Source organism: Catharus ustulatus, chromosome 5 (genome assembly GCF_009819885.2).
Source record: "Catharus ustulatus isolate bCatUst1 chromosome 5, bCatUst1.pri.v2, whole genome shotgun sequence".
NCBI classification, from domain to species: Eukaryota; Metazoa; Chordata; class Aves; order Passeriformes; family Turdidae; genus Catharus; species Catharus ustulatus.
In genome coordinates, this window is record NC_046225.1 from 6,932,003 (window position 1) to 6,948,157 (window position 16,155).

The 16,155-nt window shown below is 35.6% G+C and overlaps 1 long non-coding RNA gene across 1 annotated transcript in view; it reads left to right on the top strand.

Moving 5' to 3' along the window:
• Window positions 1-13,330, top strand: part of LOC116996186 — a 113,999-nt gene extending 100,669 nt beyond the window's left edge. The window contains exons 2-3 of the long non-coding RNA XR_004417899.1: window positions 11,323-11,448; window positions 12,902-13,330. This is a non-coding gene — a long non-coding RNA (uncharacterized LOC116996186). The remainder of the gene's footprint in view (window positions 1-11,322; window positions 11,449-12,901) is intronic.
• Window positions 13,331-16,155: the final 2,825 nt, after the last annotated feature.

Here is a 16,155-nt window from a genome sequence, read left to right on the forward strand (position 1 = left end):
GAATTTTAGACTGGATAATACCATAGCTTTGTGATTCTTTTCCATGTTTAACTTTTGGGAAAATTATGAGGAAAGTGTAAATGTTATAATTCTTCATTTTTTTTTCATATATGTGACATTTATAAAGAAAGAGCCAAGTTTTTTATGCAGCTGTTCCATTGCCATTCACCTTCTAATTCTTTCTTGGTTAAAAATCCTGGAATAAATTCAATTTATATGAGTTAAAAAGAGAAGGAAACAATTGATTTCCCCCAGCAGAAGTGTTAAGGCTGAGGTACAGACTATGTCTTGCCTGAGAACTAAAAGGGATAGGAAAAGTTTTTCTTTATGTGAAAGAAGTGGGGTCAATGTGTTTGTTCATGGTTGGTTGACTGTCACCTTCCTCACAGAGGAGGTTAAATTTACTTCAATTTATTGAAGGTAAGGGACTGGGAAAACAAGGATCAAATTTACTGTGAGTCACAGCTCAGCCCTGCTGGTCTTTGCCCCCCTGCCACTCTCTGCCACTTAGGAAATACACAAACAAAAAACCTCCCAAAACTCACATAGTCCTGTATATAGTGAAGTTGAACTATTTAAATAATTGCTGGTTTATTTTGGTTATCTAGAACTTTTTGTATGCTAAATTTTTTTATGGGTGCTGACTTTGGAGATAATTTTCCATAAAATTAAATTAGAACAGTTGAAGAAATAAAAACTCATTAGACTATCTAGCCTAAACAAAATATGCTTTGAAATTATCATGTAACATTAAGGGATGCATTCATTAAAAACTCCCTCTGTTTTTTTTTTTTTTGCATTTAGATGTCCTTTATATTTGCATATTGTTTCAAGCATTCAGAATTGTGTTGTTAATGTGACTAGTTTTCATTGATGCTATCTACTTAGGAACCTTATCACAGTGCCATGAATATTGATTTTCCAAGATATGAGTTTTGAAGTAAAGTGTTGATAATTTGAATTGTCTTGGATCCAACTGGATGCAGTCGTGAGGTTTGTGTGTGCTGCAAAAGTGTAAAGGAATAGCATAGGAAAAAATAATAGGATTTTATAGGATAAAATACAGACTTCTCAATCAAAACACAAAAAAAATAGGTTTCTTTAATTTCTCTTAAAAGAGGAAGGTCAAGAAAAGTAAAGAGAAACTGCAAAATGTGAAAGGAAACCAAATATTTGATTGCAGAAATTTTTGTTTGATTATTCACAATAAAAAGTGGACTACAGATGTGTAATATGCATAAATGCTTTTTTTGTACAGTCCATAGGGTCCTGGATAGCTGATGGTAAACAGAGAGGATTTCTTTTGCTTAGTGTACCAGTAGATTACTGTTGATACATATTTACAAAATTTATAGATGTAAATGAAATACATTGTAACCTAAAATTATATATAATTTTAAATCTTATAAAAATTAAACTTACTGGTTTAGAGATTATATTTTTAAAATATATATGTAGTTATTTCAGAAAAATACTCTATGGGCAGGTCTTCTAAATTGGTTGCTTGATCTTAGCATAACCCACCTGTGTTGCTTCAGTGTGGCCAAACTCAAGTACACTATCAGGAGGGCAGCACAAAAAAATACAGTGGTATATAAAAAATAGTATCTAGAATATTTTTATAGCTTTATATTTAAAATATAACTAAGTTGACTCTTGGACTGACTGTAGAGATAAACGTTTGCTCGAGTATATTATGCTATATACTATATATATGTAAATTTTTACTATGTGTATATATTAAAAAGTATATTCTTGGAACATAAATGTTTAAAATGAGTGTGACCCTCCCTTTCACCTGTATTTACCAAAACATCAAAATTGCTTAATCTGCCTACTTTTTAAAAGTTTCCCTGAGCTTTTCCCTTAAGTATTTGGAAATTATTTTGTGTATTTTTAATCGTCTTTCAGTCTGTCTCCTGAGCATTTTCATAGGAAAAATGGACATTAAATATTCTCTCAAACTTTAATGCAAGGGTCCAAGGATGGCTGGAGTTGTTAGGTGCTAACACCTGGCATTGTGAAGGGTCTGTAAATGACACAAAATCCACTTTACAGGCTTGACTGACCCAGTAATCATGCATTGGAGTGTCTGTGTATGATGCTGCTGTGGGGATTAACTGCTCCCCACTCATTGACTTTTGAAGGACTATAAACAGGGTAATAAGACATGATTTAAGAAACCTTTTGAAAATTAATAGCCAGCTGTATATAGTGTTTGATTAACTATTTTAAAAAAATGTTTGATTGATGCACACTGTCAGCAAGTGCTCTACCTAATTGTCCAAGTCACATTGTCCAAGCACTTGGCTTTTATCACTGATTAAAGATGTGTATGTTGGTGCTTTCAGTGGTGTTTCAGAGTAAAGTCTTCCTTCAGTGTCACCTTTCTTTCATTTGCTTTCACCTGTAAGCCTGTATCTCATGCGTGCATGAATGATTTTGTGATTGATACAGGATCAAAGAATGGCTGAGGTTACCTCTAGAACTCACCTGATGCCACCCCTGTGCTCAAGCAGGGTCACCCTGAGATAACTGCCCAGGATCATTTCCTTATGGCCTTTGAGTGTCCACATGGATGGAGACTCCACACCTTTTCTGAGCAACTTGTGCCAGTGCTCATTCATGCTCATAGCGAAAAAAAAGTGTTTATTGATGTTCAGAAGCAACCTCTTCCATTTCACTTTGTGCCTCCTGCCTTGTCCTGTCACTGGGTGCCATCAGAAGTGTCTGCCTGTCTCCTTGGCACACTGCTTTCAGGTATGAGATCCCTCCCTATGTGTGACATACCATGTGTGTTACCCATGTTGCATAGTTTTAACTTGTCTGATTGTGAAGGAAGACTTATTTTTGAGATTGTCCAATTCCATCTTTGTGTCTTTTTTTTTTTTTAACTGGACGGATTATGGTTTATTGGTTGGATTAGTGCACTGTCTAATTCTGTTTCCTCTTTCAGAGGGTTTAAAACATTTTGCAGTTTATAACTAATAGTTACTTATGTAGAAAGTACTTTAGGAGGAAAGACCACACCTTTGATTTCTTCCAAATCACAAGGGAGTTTTTCTGCTCACAGGACCTATTCATAAGAGCCTCCTTCCATGATTTCTGCATTCATGGATGATATGTGAGTACTAAAAACTCCCAAGAGGATAAAATTTGAAAATGCATGGCGCAGAGTTGAAAGGCATGAACCATGAAATCGTCTTTTATGTAAAGTGAGCTCTCCATAGTAGAATTCTTTCTGTATAAAAAATATTCATGTTTATCTCTGAAAAATATGTGTACACAGAGTAAGAGAGAAGGAAATAAACTGTGTGCTGTATGTATGTATCTGTCTGGATATATCTAACATCTATATTGACCAAGTAAGTACTTCCCCTATCTTACTAATGGATATTGTAATTCAGTCGCCTTTGCAGTGCTCACAGAATTGAAACTAGTAATTTTCATTGCTTCTTGCAGTTCACTGCTTTTTCCATTCATTCTCTGCAGTGGAATCAATTTTTTTAAGGCATTATTAAGTTTTCCCTTGGAAATGCTAATCTTCTCAAATCAGAAGATTTCTTCGTTATGGCTTCACAAGAAGTTTTTGATTAACTACTGAATGTCCTACACTGAGTGCCCATTGAGCCTTGTAGGGCACTGATAAATTTGCCTGAGGGAGAGTGAGAATCCCAAGCCATGACTGAGGGACAAAGGCAACTTTTGACCTTGGTTTGATCACACAAACTCTGTGGATTTTCTAAATTTTAATTTCACTGCCTCTTTTACAGTGTACCATCCCCCTGGTCTTCTGACCTTTACTTGCAGCACTTCCTGTAGTGAGGATAAAGCTTAACAACTTGCCAGATGTTACAGACAGGTGGATGTGTTGTGGCAATTCTGTATTTTCACAGCTCTGAAGTGTTCACACTCATGAAGGAACTCCATGCATTCCTTGGGTTAATGCTGCTGAGTGCTTCTAATGCTTCTGTGATTTCTGTTAAGTTTAGCAGCAGATTTTCTGAAAGCAGAAGGATTCTGAGTCCGAAACTTGAGCTCACAGCCAAGTGGCAGTGCCAGAGCTAGTGCCAGTCTTTACACAAATTTCAGACTTAAGTGAGAACTTTTTATAAGACAGAGCAAAGGATTTTGCTGTCGATGCAAAGGCATGCTGTCTTCAAGGAGGCAGAATGGAAAAAAAGTCAGACGGGGAAATGCACCCATACAGAGCATAAGTCCAATGTTTACATGATCCCCCTGTAATTTAGTTAAAAATAAGATACTTTTACAATGCAACTGTTATAAGTGGGAATAAAGAGTAAACATGCAGGAAATTTTTGTTGTAAATTTGTATTTCTCTAGTATTTTTTCTCTAACAGCTAAATGCAACTTTTTAAGGTTTTCAAGAGCATGATAAGGAGGATAAATCAGACGTCTGAACTGATGTAGTCTCACTGTGATATGCCAATGACAATAATGTAGAGTGTGGTTATGACTGCCTATCACCATTTCTTGTGAATGGTGATAAGTGCCTGCCATGGTTTTAGATCCAGCTGGAGAAGAAACACCACACAGATGCTCACTGAACTCCCTCTTTCTTCCCTTCCATCTCAGTGGAAGTGGGAGGAGAATTGAACTAAAACATGTATGTTAAGAACAATATAATAATTAAAAATAAAGTAAAATACAATAATAATGGTAATAATAATAATGATTAAAAAAGCAAAAAACCCCAAACAAATGAGTGAGTCACAATGCAATTGCTCACCTCCTGTTAAGTGGTGCCAAACCTAATTTCCCAGCCTAGACTGGCCTCTCTTCCAGATGACAGCCCCTGTTTATAGAAATGCATGGTTCTCTAGGTGTGGAATACCCTGTTGTCCAGTTCAACTCACCTGTCCCAGCTATGCTCCCTCATAGTTTTTTGGTTTTCTTCTTGATTTTCTTTTTTGTACATCTCCTCAATGGCAGAGCATGGCACAATGAAAGAAGAATTCCTTGACTTAGGATAAACACAACTTAGCATAGACCCTGAAACGTTGATGTGATAGGAACACATTCTCATTCTGAATCCAAAACACAACACTGTGACAGGTACCAAGGAGAAATTCACCCCAGGTGAAAACAGGGCAGGAAATGAGTTCAGAAATGAAGTGGCACTTTTTCCATTCTGATTTTACGGACAAAATCCTGCCACGTTAAGTGTTTTAAACATTCTGTTTTGTTTTGTTTCTCTCATGACTCTTATGAAAATATATTTAATGCTTAGGGTTTGCATTGTTTGCTTTTGTGTATGTGTCTTTCTCCCTTCCTCCTCCCCAGTTCTGAGGAAAATGTACTTGAAGGTGGTTGTTTCCTGGGCAGTATTTGCCGTTCAGCCACTTGGCTGCTGTTTGAATGCCCTTTGGATCAACATCAGTGTGTTTGCTTGCCATGTGTGGAGAATGAGTCCTCCTTCCAAAACCCCTTTTCAATTTGGGTTTGTTGGTCTCACTGGAGGAAATCCCAGGGAGAAGCAGCAGGAGTGTGAGTCATCCTCCTCGAGGTGTTTTTGAAATGGGAGCTTTGTGGAGGTTGTGCTGTGCTGCCTGCTGTCCCAGCACAGCCAAGCAGAAGCTGTCGAGTGTAGGAAGAAACAAGGAACTTGTCACAGGCAGTACAAAGATTTTTGAATGAAATTTTTTAGGAGTAATTGATGCCACAGTGGTTTACTCAAACAACAGAGAGGATAATACCATGGGGCTCAGCCACCTCATCTGAAATTATGAAATATTTTTCAAAGTATAACGAGTTTATTTTTCTTGAAAGATTGTTTCTATAAGGATCTCAGGTTAATTATATAAACAATGTTAACTCCTGAAAATAAATCTACCAGACTGTTTCTGCTCATCACCCTAACCTCTCTGTATTCTTCACTGCTTTGCTTTTCTGTTTATCTTTGGGGTTATGTATGCATTAGTGCAAAAAGCTTAAATTAAAACTTAGACATAATCTATTTTTATTTTATCAGGTTAGTCCCACAGAAGAAATGTGTGTTTCTTCTGCTTGAGCCTATAGCAGTTATTACAAAGCAAGATGAAACTTTAAAATTAAACTGAAGGAGTTTTACTCATCTAAATTAATACCCATTCAATTATACTGTTAGTTTGCACAGCTTGAAGTTTTAGATTTTATTCAAGATCATTACTGCAAAATAAAAATAAACAAATACAAATAGTGAAACATGTTGACAGCTTAAACTTGCGGGGTTCTTGGAGCACTCATGGCTTTTATTATTAATTTATTTCCTTGGAATAACTGAGATGCTGATAATAATAAATTAGTATTACTTTAGATAATTAAAGACATTTTTTCTTCTTTGTTCTTAATTAAATTAATTGTATGACTGCTAGTTTTGTTAGTTAAAGAATTATTTAGCCATTTGGCTTTAGTCATTCAAAGTCATAATTAGCTTAGGTTATCCAGCTGGAAATTAGAGCCACAATGTGGGACAACATGGACTAATGAACAGAACTTTCAGATCTTGGAAATATGCATTAATAAAACTTCAGCTTATTCCTACTGGCAAAGATATATTTTTTAATCCTTTATTGATTTGATTAAACAATGACTACATTTCCATACAGTGGACATTATTTATCTTGGGGAAATAAAGCTAATTAATTCGGAAAATGAATGGAAAATTAGTATAGGAAACTGAGGTTCACATAAGTGGGTTGTTCTGAGGTGAGTTTTCTGTGTGCCAAAAGGTTTCAAGTGAGGTGGCAAAGCAAGCAGGGGTTCTCCCTGGCTTTTACTCCTGGATTTATTAAACTCTGAAAATTACTTGTAAAACCAGAAGACTGACAAATGGAATAAGTTCATAATTTTGATCTTAAATTTCTTTGCTAATTTGCTAAGGTGGGATCCCAGCTCTGTCTCACTGTGTAGACTTAAGATCAAAAGAAAGCCCAAAATCTGCTCAAGATCCCATGGCTGGTCATTTAAAGCTGTGTTGTGGCCCCTTTAATCAAAGCAGAAAATAAAACTATAAAAGATTATAAAATATGTCTGGAAAAAAGGACCAAGTCCAGAAAATGGAGCTTGTAAACCCTGTGCAGGCTGTGCCTAGGATCTAAAAGCACTAGTTCTTTCTTATTCTAGCATGTCAAGAAATGAATTGGTGTGCTTCTGTAAACCTCTCTACTTTCAGTTTTGTTAAGTGATTTCTTGTTGATTTTCCTTAGAATTTGTTTGGCTTCAGAGAAATGTTTATGAAAAGATTAGATTATATGGAAAATGAGTATTGAGGAAGGCTGTCCTGATTTTGCCATATTTTTCATCTTCAGAAATATTTGAAATATTTTTTTGAGAAAATAGACCTGTAGTATAAAATGTTTTGAGTTTTGGTGGTGGATAATGCCTATAGCAGCATTTCTGTGATGGATAATCATACAATTTTATCTTTAAAATATTATGGGCTAGAGCAAGCAAAAAAAAATTAAGTTTTAATAGTTAACAGAAGGTAACTGACATCATTAGAGGTAAGTTAAACTGTTCAAATCAGGCTTTGAAATTTCATCTAAATGTGATATTCCAATATTTATGGAATATTTTCTAATAGATGCAGATATTTTTCCTTTTGAGTTGTATATTAGTGTTATCTGTTAAAACAATGAAACATTATTTAGATAAAGACTAGAAAAAATATCCAGATGTGATACCAATAACCTAGGAGCTGGAAACTGATGCTGGGAAATTAGACTTTTTACCTGTGTTTGAGAGATTCAATATTGTCTGTCTCACAGAGGAAGACAAGGACAACCCTTCAGAGTCACTGGTGCATATTTAGTATACTCTGCTGGATCATTTGCTGATGTAGGAGGAAATGTTTTTATCAATAAAAATTGAGTAACAAGAAGTTCAAATATATGTAGAGAAAAAAAGTGTTGTTCTAAGTCTTTTAGAATGAGGTATGTGATGTTCTGGGCTTTGCCTGGAAATCTTGCCATGTATCTGCCTTTAGGACATTCAGCTCTAAATCAAAAAATAGCTGTGAGGAATGTGCCATTGCTTTTGGAAGGAGAAATTATTAAACATAGTATATGTAGCCCATTAGTGTACTATATACAAAATTGAAAATGTTTTGGTATGACACCTGGTCTTTTTGTATCCTGTTTATTTAATTTATCTTTAATTTTAATATAGTTTTTTAAATCTGTGATAGATATTTTTCATATTTTTTTCATTCATCATTAATCAAAATAATATAGAAACCTTGGACAGCTCTCATTTTTTCTTTGTCCTCTGCAGCTGAAGTGGGAAAAAAGGCATTCTTTGTTGCCTTAAACACCTTAGAGACACTGAAGATAAAAAGTTTCAGAAATAGACTTTGAAACTTGTTTAAAAGTAAAACTTGTTTAAAAAGTACAAAGCAAGAAAACCCTGGTTACCTGGTATATGTAAAAGGCCAGACTATGAAAGTTGTTTATATATTTTCCTCACTTTGAAAGTAATGGGAATTAGATAGCTAAGTGCCTTTTGAAGTCTGACCCAAACATCCTAGGTGAAAGTTTGTCAAAATCTCAAGAAATGCTGCTTGTTTTAAGCTCTGTGACTTCAGAGGGGCTGAACTGAGGTCGACAATTAAAATGCTTCAAGTTGTGTGTGGAGGACTCTGCTTGTTTTGAGGAAACAACACTGTAAATGTAAATTTTTCTCTCCCTTTATTTTCAAAGTACTCATCATCAAAGAGTCTCTCAATGACTCAAAAACTCTAAGGAGCTCATTGCTCAGGCTTGTCTCTCTGTTACAGACCGAAATACTTTGATTTAAAAATCCTAAGCAGGGGGGATGCTTGTTTGCAAACATGCACCTGGTCAGTCCTTAAATTGCAGCAAAGTTCATGATATGGACTTCTGTGTGAAGAGTTATTCCTTCTACTGCAGGACAAAGTAACTAAATAGGGAGAAAATATCTGCAAAATGAACTTCACATTTTCTTATGGAAAAATATTCCAAAGTAATGCATTACAATTGAAAGTAAAGTCTAATTTTATGGTTTGAGACAATTTGAAGTTGGTATTTTTCTTCAAGCCTATCCTGTCTTTGGTATATTTTTAATGATTTCTGTCCATATGTGTATATGTTACCCAAACTCTTCCTAGAGGGTGCTTCTTCAGTATTTCAATATATATTTCTCAGCCAATAAAAACCAATATCCTAACACATTTTTTAAAATATATATCCTTTATTATTTCTCCCTTACTATATATATTATAGGAATTCTTTGGGCCTCAGAGAGAAATTGATTTTTGGCACTGAATGAAGAAGTAATTCTATAAAAAAATGAGTAAATAATGCAGCTGAATAATGTGTCTAAAAATCCTTTATATTTTCTTGCTTTGACTGTATGAAGTAACTGTATGTTATTTTTTGTTGTTATCATGGTTACTCCACTATTTTCATCTTTTTGTTACATTCTTGAACAGCTTCAACAACAGTTATGTATGCCCCAAAGAACGTAGATGATCTGAGCATTATGTCAGCACAATGTCCAGTTGTTTTTTTTTCCTTGTACTATACAAAGTTTAAAACACACTAGACTGTTATACAGGAAGGCTGAGAGGACTTTTGTCTCATTAGGACAGCAGCTTGATTCTATAAAATCCTTCCTTTTTTATGTTCTGAATTGCTTTGTCCAACTGATCACTTACTGCTGTTATTTCTGGTTACACACCATCCTTATTGAATGGAAGCTCTCTATCATTTTCTTTCTTCTAGATGGGAATTTCTGAGGCTCACCTGATCTATTTAATTGAAATTTCCTCTGAAACCACTTCTCCACATTTGACACAATGTCTAGAGACTCTTCTTGTGGAAGTAGAGCACGTCCATTTTATGTTGTCTTTTCTTGTGTGCAATGGCAGTGGTTCAAAAACACTTCTCAAATGGCCCTCATCCAAGTGAATAGCTGTTTGCACTCCATTCCCACTGAGTCAGGAGAATACTTGGCTTAGCACATGAGAAAATAAGGACCATGAAGAATTTAACCAGACTGATGAAATAAGATGGTTCAGAATATCCAGAAAAGAATTTCCTGGCCCACTCTCACCTCTAGTGTTAAGCAAAATCATTGACTCCTGTCTTTAGTAGCTTGTTAAACCAATGCATCTATAGAACAGAGTGAATGTTTCTGTTGTAAGGGACAAAAACTGATCATCCATTTGAACTGGCTGTCTCTTTCAGGGCTGAACAAAAGTTGAAACTTGTTGTTAAGATCATGTTGTCCAAATGCTTCTTGAACACTGACAGGCTTGGGGCATCAACCACCTGTCTAGGGATCCTCTTCCAGTGTCCAATCACCCTCTCACCAAAGGAATGCTTCCTGATGTCCAGTCTAGCCTTCCCCTGGCACAGCTTAGAACTCCTCCCTGTCCTGTTAGTGGGTACCAGAGAGAAGAACTCAGCATTTCCCTCTCCAAACTGTAGCTGTTCCCTCCTCAGGAAGCAGCAGGAAGAAATGAAGTCTCCTGTCAGAATTATTTTTCTTCCAACTAGAGAAACCTACTAAACTGTTCCTCATAGGGCATTCCTTGCAACTCTTTCACCACCTTTGTTGCCCTCTTCTGTTGACTTGGAGGTTTTTTTTGAAAATACAATTTAGTTTCCTTTTGAGGATGCCTCAGAGTTTTATATTGCATATTTATTTATAAGCATATGGGGTCTTCAACATCCCCAAGTCTCTCAAATATTTTCTCTCTGAAAGCCCAACATAAACGCTTTATGTCAAAATGTCACATGCCATCAAATGTCAAATGTCATCATTATTTGACTGAAATAATCTAGTCTAATTAAATCAACTGGAAGCTAAATAATAGACATTATATATATAAAAGTGGCTTTAGAGGTCAAGAAAAACTTTCTTGTAGCCCACAGCACAAGCAGTTTTCAAAAACAGGTTTTCACAATGTACTATAACTGTTAGGAAATGTATCATAACATAGCAATGGATTTAAATCCACATCCAAAATAAAAACTAACCAAAACCCAAACCTCACCCCCAACCCTGAAAGTTGAGCCTACCCTATATAATTTGTTCAGAGTTAACTTCTTCATTGAGTTTCTCTGGTAGACTTCTCTTGAGTTTTGTTACAGCAGTCAGTGAACTGATGTACTCAAGCCTGTTAAAATATGGATGGGAGCAATTTCACTCCATTAACATTTAAGCACTGCATTGGAAGTACAGTTGTACCTTACAGGATGGTGTAAGTCTGATATAAGAGAACAGATGAATTATAAAATAAATTTGGTGGCAAATGGTCCCTGAAAGGTATTCATTTGATCACATCTTTTCTTACAGGATTCCTACGCTGCTTAGCGAAGCCAGCAAAGTTATTTTTTAGCCATCAGAGAACAGGAAGGACAGAAGTCTGCTAAGCACCCTCTGTTATGCTGCATGCCACGCTACAAAATAGCTGTTTAAAAGGTAAGCACATCTTTCCCACTTGATTACAAAATAAACAGGAGTGTAGAGATGGTGGAGGTGCAAAAAGCTGATGAAATTCTTTAGGAAGGCAGGAAAGGAGGAATTCTGCTGTATCAGAGTTGTACCACAGCATCTATTAATAAATCCATCTGTTTCAAGTAATCTGTGAGATTTTTGGTTAGGTGCTGTGTCGCAAATAGTTAAGAAAAAAACATTTTATGTAGAAGGAGATTTGTCTTTGAAAAGAATGTCCAGAGCTATAAGTCTTTTAGTTTAGCTGTTTATAATCAAGGAAATGAAAGGAGGACTAGAGACTATGTAAATTCCGTGAAAGTCTTATCTGAGAGGAACTTAAGGTAATATACTGATGAGTACTATGGAAAATTCCTGAGTTTAAATTCGCATATTTTTTTCTCGGGCACTGCACTTCTGTATTCATAAAGCAGATTGACGTAAGAACTGCATTCCATGCATAAGGAATTCCTTTCTCTTTAGTATAAGTCAGCATTGAAAGAGACACGACATCCAACCACCATCATCACTTTTCCTTTCTCTCTGTAGGTCAACTTATTCATTATTTGAGGAAACTGTGATCAGTATGTATTTTTGACAAATGCTGTTTCTCTCTAAACATTAGTAAGAAAATAGGAAAGCAGCTCTCAAGAGTTGGCAGGAACCAGGAATACATGAAATAATGCATAACTTAGATTTTATTTTTCTCTAGGCACAAATTGACATTGCTTTCTCAGTCAGGAACAGAGAATGTGCAGGATCTGGCCCTTGTTCAGGAAAGCCACTTATTAAAACTTGATGTACTGAATTATTTCTCTGTCCCTCTCCTTTGTATAATGCTTAATAAATATTTTTGTATTGTCAAAATTACAAACTAGATGCTGAAGCAATCAAAGGTTGAAGTGTGCTGTTGAACATGCATGTATTAGCCCTGCAGGGGTAGGTAGAAGTTTCATATACAAATACAATGACTGAATTTAGTTCACAGTGTGTAAATGGACTGTTGAGAGGATTTTTATGTTGCACCCTGATGTCCTGTAATGCATTCACACTGCGATGCTCATTTGTTGTGCCATAGTCCTGTTGTAGCCCTGAGAATTTTTTCAGTGGCCTTCATCTGCAGAAGAAGAAAGGCAGGATATGTTAAATAAATGCAGTGGGAGTTTTTTCAAATGACTAAGAAATAAATTAAGTAATCAGCATTTCACCTGCGGTACAAAAATGGATGTCATTAGGAACACTACAGGGTAGTTTTGCAGCACAGAAAGGCTCTGAGTAGCTGCAATCTTTGATAATGATGAGAGTTGCATGTTTAATTCCCTGTGTGCCTTACTGAGAATTAGTTAGTACCTGTATGGGACTTAAGATCAGCTAAAGCTGTCTGCAGCTCCAACTTTTAATTTCCTAAAGTTGTGAATACTTTTTTTCTTTTGGCTTACAGATCTGCCGACACTCTGCTCTGATATTATACATGCAAATTGAGTCTAACTGGATCTTTCTGCCTCAGTCTGAGCTGATGAGAAAAGCCCCATGATAACCATATGTTACACTAACTCTGTAAAGGGAGCAATGGGATATTCTGTACTTTCTGTAGCTGTCACTGGATATGTAACTTTTTCCTGAACTGCATATTTAGGCACCCGTGGAGAACTGGATTTACAGCCCTGTGTTTCCTGAGATACAGTGATTTTGATCTGAAAACAAAAGAAAAGATTTTAAGACAGAAAACAATATTCCCTACAACTGTGAGGGGACAAAAAAGTCTCAATAGCTGCAAATGCATCATAAAGTTAGTTTTTCCAGCTTTCATGAAAAATCAACATGTGTATTTGTCTCCTCTACCATTTTCCTTGCTCTTCTTGAATGAAGGGTAATAGATTCTCTGGGAATTATTTTTATTTTTCAGCATTTATGTTAAAGACTAGTGTAGGTACCTTCAAATGGCTTCAATAGTGTTTACTTGCTACTCCTGTTACTGAGAAAGCATTTCCTGTAGTTCTTATGAACCTGTGACAAGTTTTCTCCATTCATTGACAATTCTGTTTTTCTTCTGCTTATTGTTTTCCTCTTCCAGTAGTTGGCTTGAAATGTGCTATGACTATTTACAGACTAGAGATTTACTGATTTACTGTTTCAAAATCTTGCTATGTGGTTAGCATTTTTATTTTATCTCATTTTTCTAGGCAACAGTTGGTGCTTTGTGAAAATGAGAAAGATGTTACCAGTGAGGCTTTATCAAGCTGGGACTAAAATTACACAGATTGGACACAAGGGTAGTAGCTATTTGTCTTTTATTTCTTGCTTTGTAGATGCTGCTCAGCATTGTAGCTGATCTAAGACTTTTAAATACCCTCTTGAATATACTGGCTAAAAATAATAAAAAATTAAGAGCAGAATTGCCACACTGTAAAATGAAGTCATCATCCCTGGAAGTGTGCAAGGAATGACTGGATGTGGCATTTAGTTGAAATGGTGGTGATCCATCAAGGGTTCGACTTGATGACCTTGGGGGACTTTTCCAACCTTAATGGTTCTGTGATATTTTGTATGTATTTAAACTATGGTATAGTTAAACTTAAAAAAGGGAGATAGATTATATGAATTTTGGAGGATTGATAAGATGTGGAATATTTAATGGAGTAAATATGTTGTGAGAATCAGAAAGAACTCCAGATGACCTTGCCTGCTGAGGAGATGCTGTTTTAGTTGTAGAAACAATGTTTGCTTTGTGATTTTTCTGTTTTGTCAGGGAAGCAGAATTTTTGCAGTCACGTGGGATTTCTGTCTCTAATAATTTTTAGATGCATTTTGGTTATAGAAACTTGTTTTGAGCATATTTGATAGTCTGCTAAGGTGCCAAAGCAAAATCACATTGAAGTAAGCAGATGGATTGCATGACCAGATGAGGGAGATGCTCCATTACTTGGTTATCCAGTAAAAATGTGCTAAATGTCCTGGACTTGGCAGAGCTTTATGTTGAGCTTACATCTTCAATACACATCAAGGTCAATCAACCACAGGTCACAAATCTATAAGAAATCATTCTTCATTAGAGCTCATAGGGTTGCTTTTGTGTTGCTGTTTGGAAGTAGGGCTTAGGAAGACTTTTCTATAAAGATGTTTTCTTTACTGGTTCACAGATAGATGAAGTTTCTGTTAGTTGGACATCATAGTTTTGCTGCCTGGCTTAACTTTCAGATGAAAGTATTAGCTTGAAATAACAGCAGCATGGAATTTAGAGAGCATAAGGTCAAGTATTCCAAGGGAATGTGAGAGGGTAATTTGGATAGGGCTGGGAGAATGAGAAGGCACAAGGAGGAGACAGGAGGGCAGTGGGGACAAAGTTAGTGGGACATTTTTCTGCTTAAAATAGAGATGTGTAATTGCATATCTTGTCTTCAGGTGGTTTGCAGGTGTTTAGTTTGCTGCAGTACTTTATCTCTTTCAGGTAATAGCTCTTTCTTGTTTCATATTTAAAAGATTTGCACTTGCTACTTTATGTTAAAAAAAAAAAAGCTGTTCTCCTATATCGTGACTATGTGTGTGTATAGACTTTTGTTATGCACATAAATTTACACATCCTAGTATCTTTTTGAGTCTAAGGTGTATGTGACCAATTTCTTTAATATAAAAACTAAAAATATTTTAGGAGAATGTAAAGACAGACCTTTCTTTCCTTATGCTTTTTTTTTGTTGTTGTTTGTTTAATTGCCAAATTAATTCAGGGAAGGATCAAACCATATGGTGACAATATGTAGTACTGATGAGTTACAGTGCTTTGGGTACTTTTCATTTCCATGCAGTTTAGTTTTTCCATTTTAAATGTTATCATTAAATTATTATTATTAAATACCATTTGAACGTAATCCAAGGTTGAAAAGCCTTCTAATAAAAATGAAAAAAAAAAATTTTTTTCTAATGAAAAGCCTTCTCTAATATGTGTTCTCCCATTGTTTGTAAATACAAATCATTGCTGTTCTGTATTTTCAAGCTTATTAGGTTACTGTTTCATTAAAAAAAAGAAAAAAAAAGAAATGTAATTACTGTGAATTACTCCTTTGGTCCCTCCACTGAGACAGACTTCATAAACTTTTGCTGTTTGCTGTTTGAACCAAGCCCCTTGGTCTGACAAAGGCATTCTCACTAACAGTAAGAAGGGCACGTTCCCTGCTCTGGCTCTCCATAGTGCTGGTGTGAAAGTTTTGGGATGTTTTGTGGACAAAGCTGTGTTCTCATGTAGTTTACCTTTTCAACGTTAAGTTTTCAGTGAGCTGTGACAGAGAGAGAGAGAAAAAGGGATAGGAGCACAAGAGAGGGAAAATCCACTTACACAGATCAGCCTCGACACACATTGCTTGAGCACAACAGCAAGAGCTTTGAAGGGAGGCTATATAGCAAAACAATAGGTTTTCCATTTTATTACAATATGGAGAAAAAAAGAACATATGCACCTATTTTTATGAATTAAATTAGATAGCCAAAAGTGAAAATTATATGCAATAATAAGAAAAAAGTACTTCTCTGTTTATTTTCAAAAGAAGCAGAAGTAAATTTATGGAAATTGCTTCTTTTTTCCAGCTCCACTGGCTTTCACAGAAAATTCCATTAACAAAAGATGAAACTAAATATATATTTTGTATAAATGTGTGACTTTTCAAAAACTGAAGAAATTATTGAAAGCACCTGAAGTTAGAC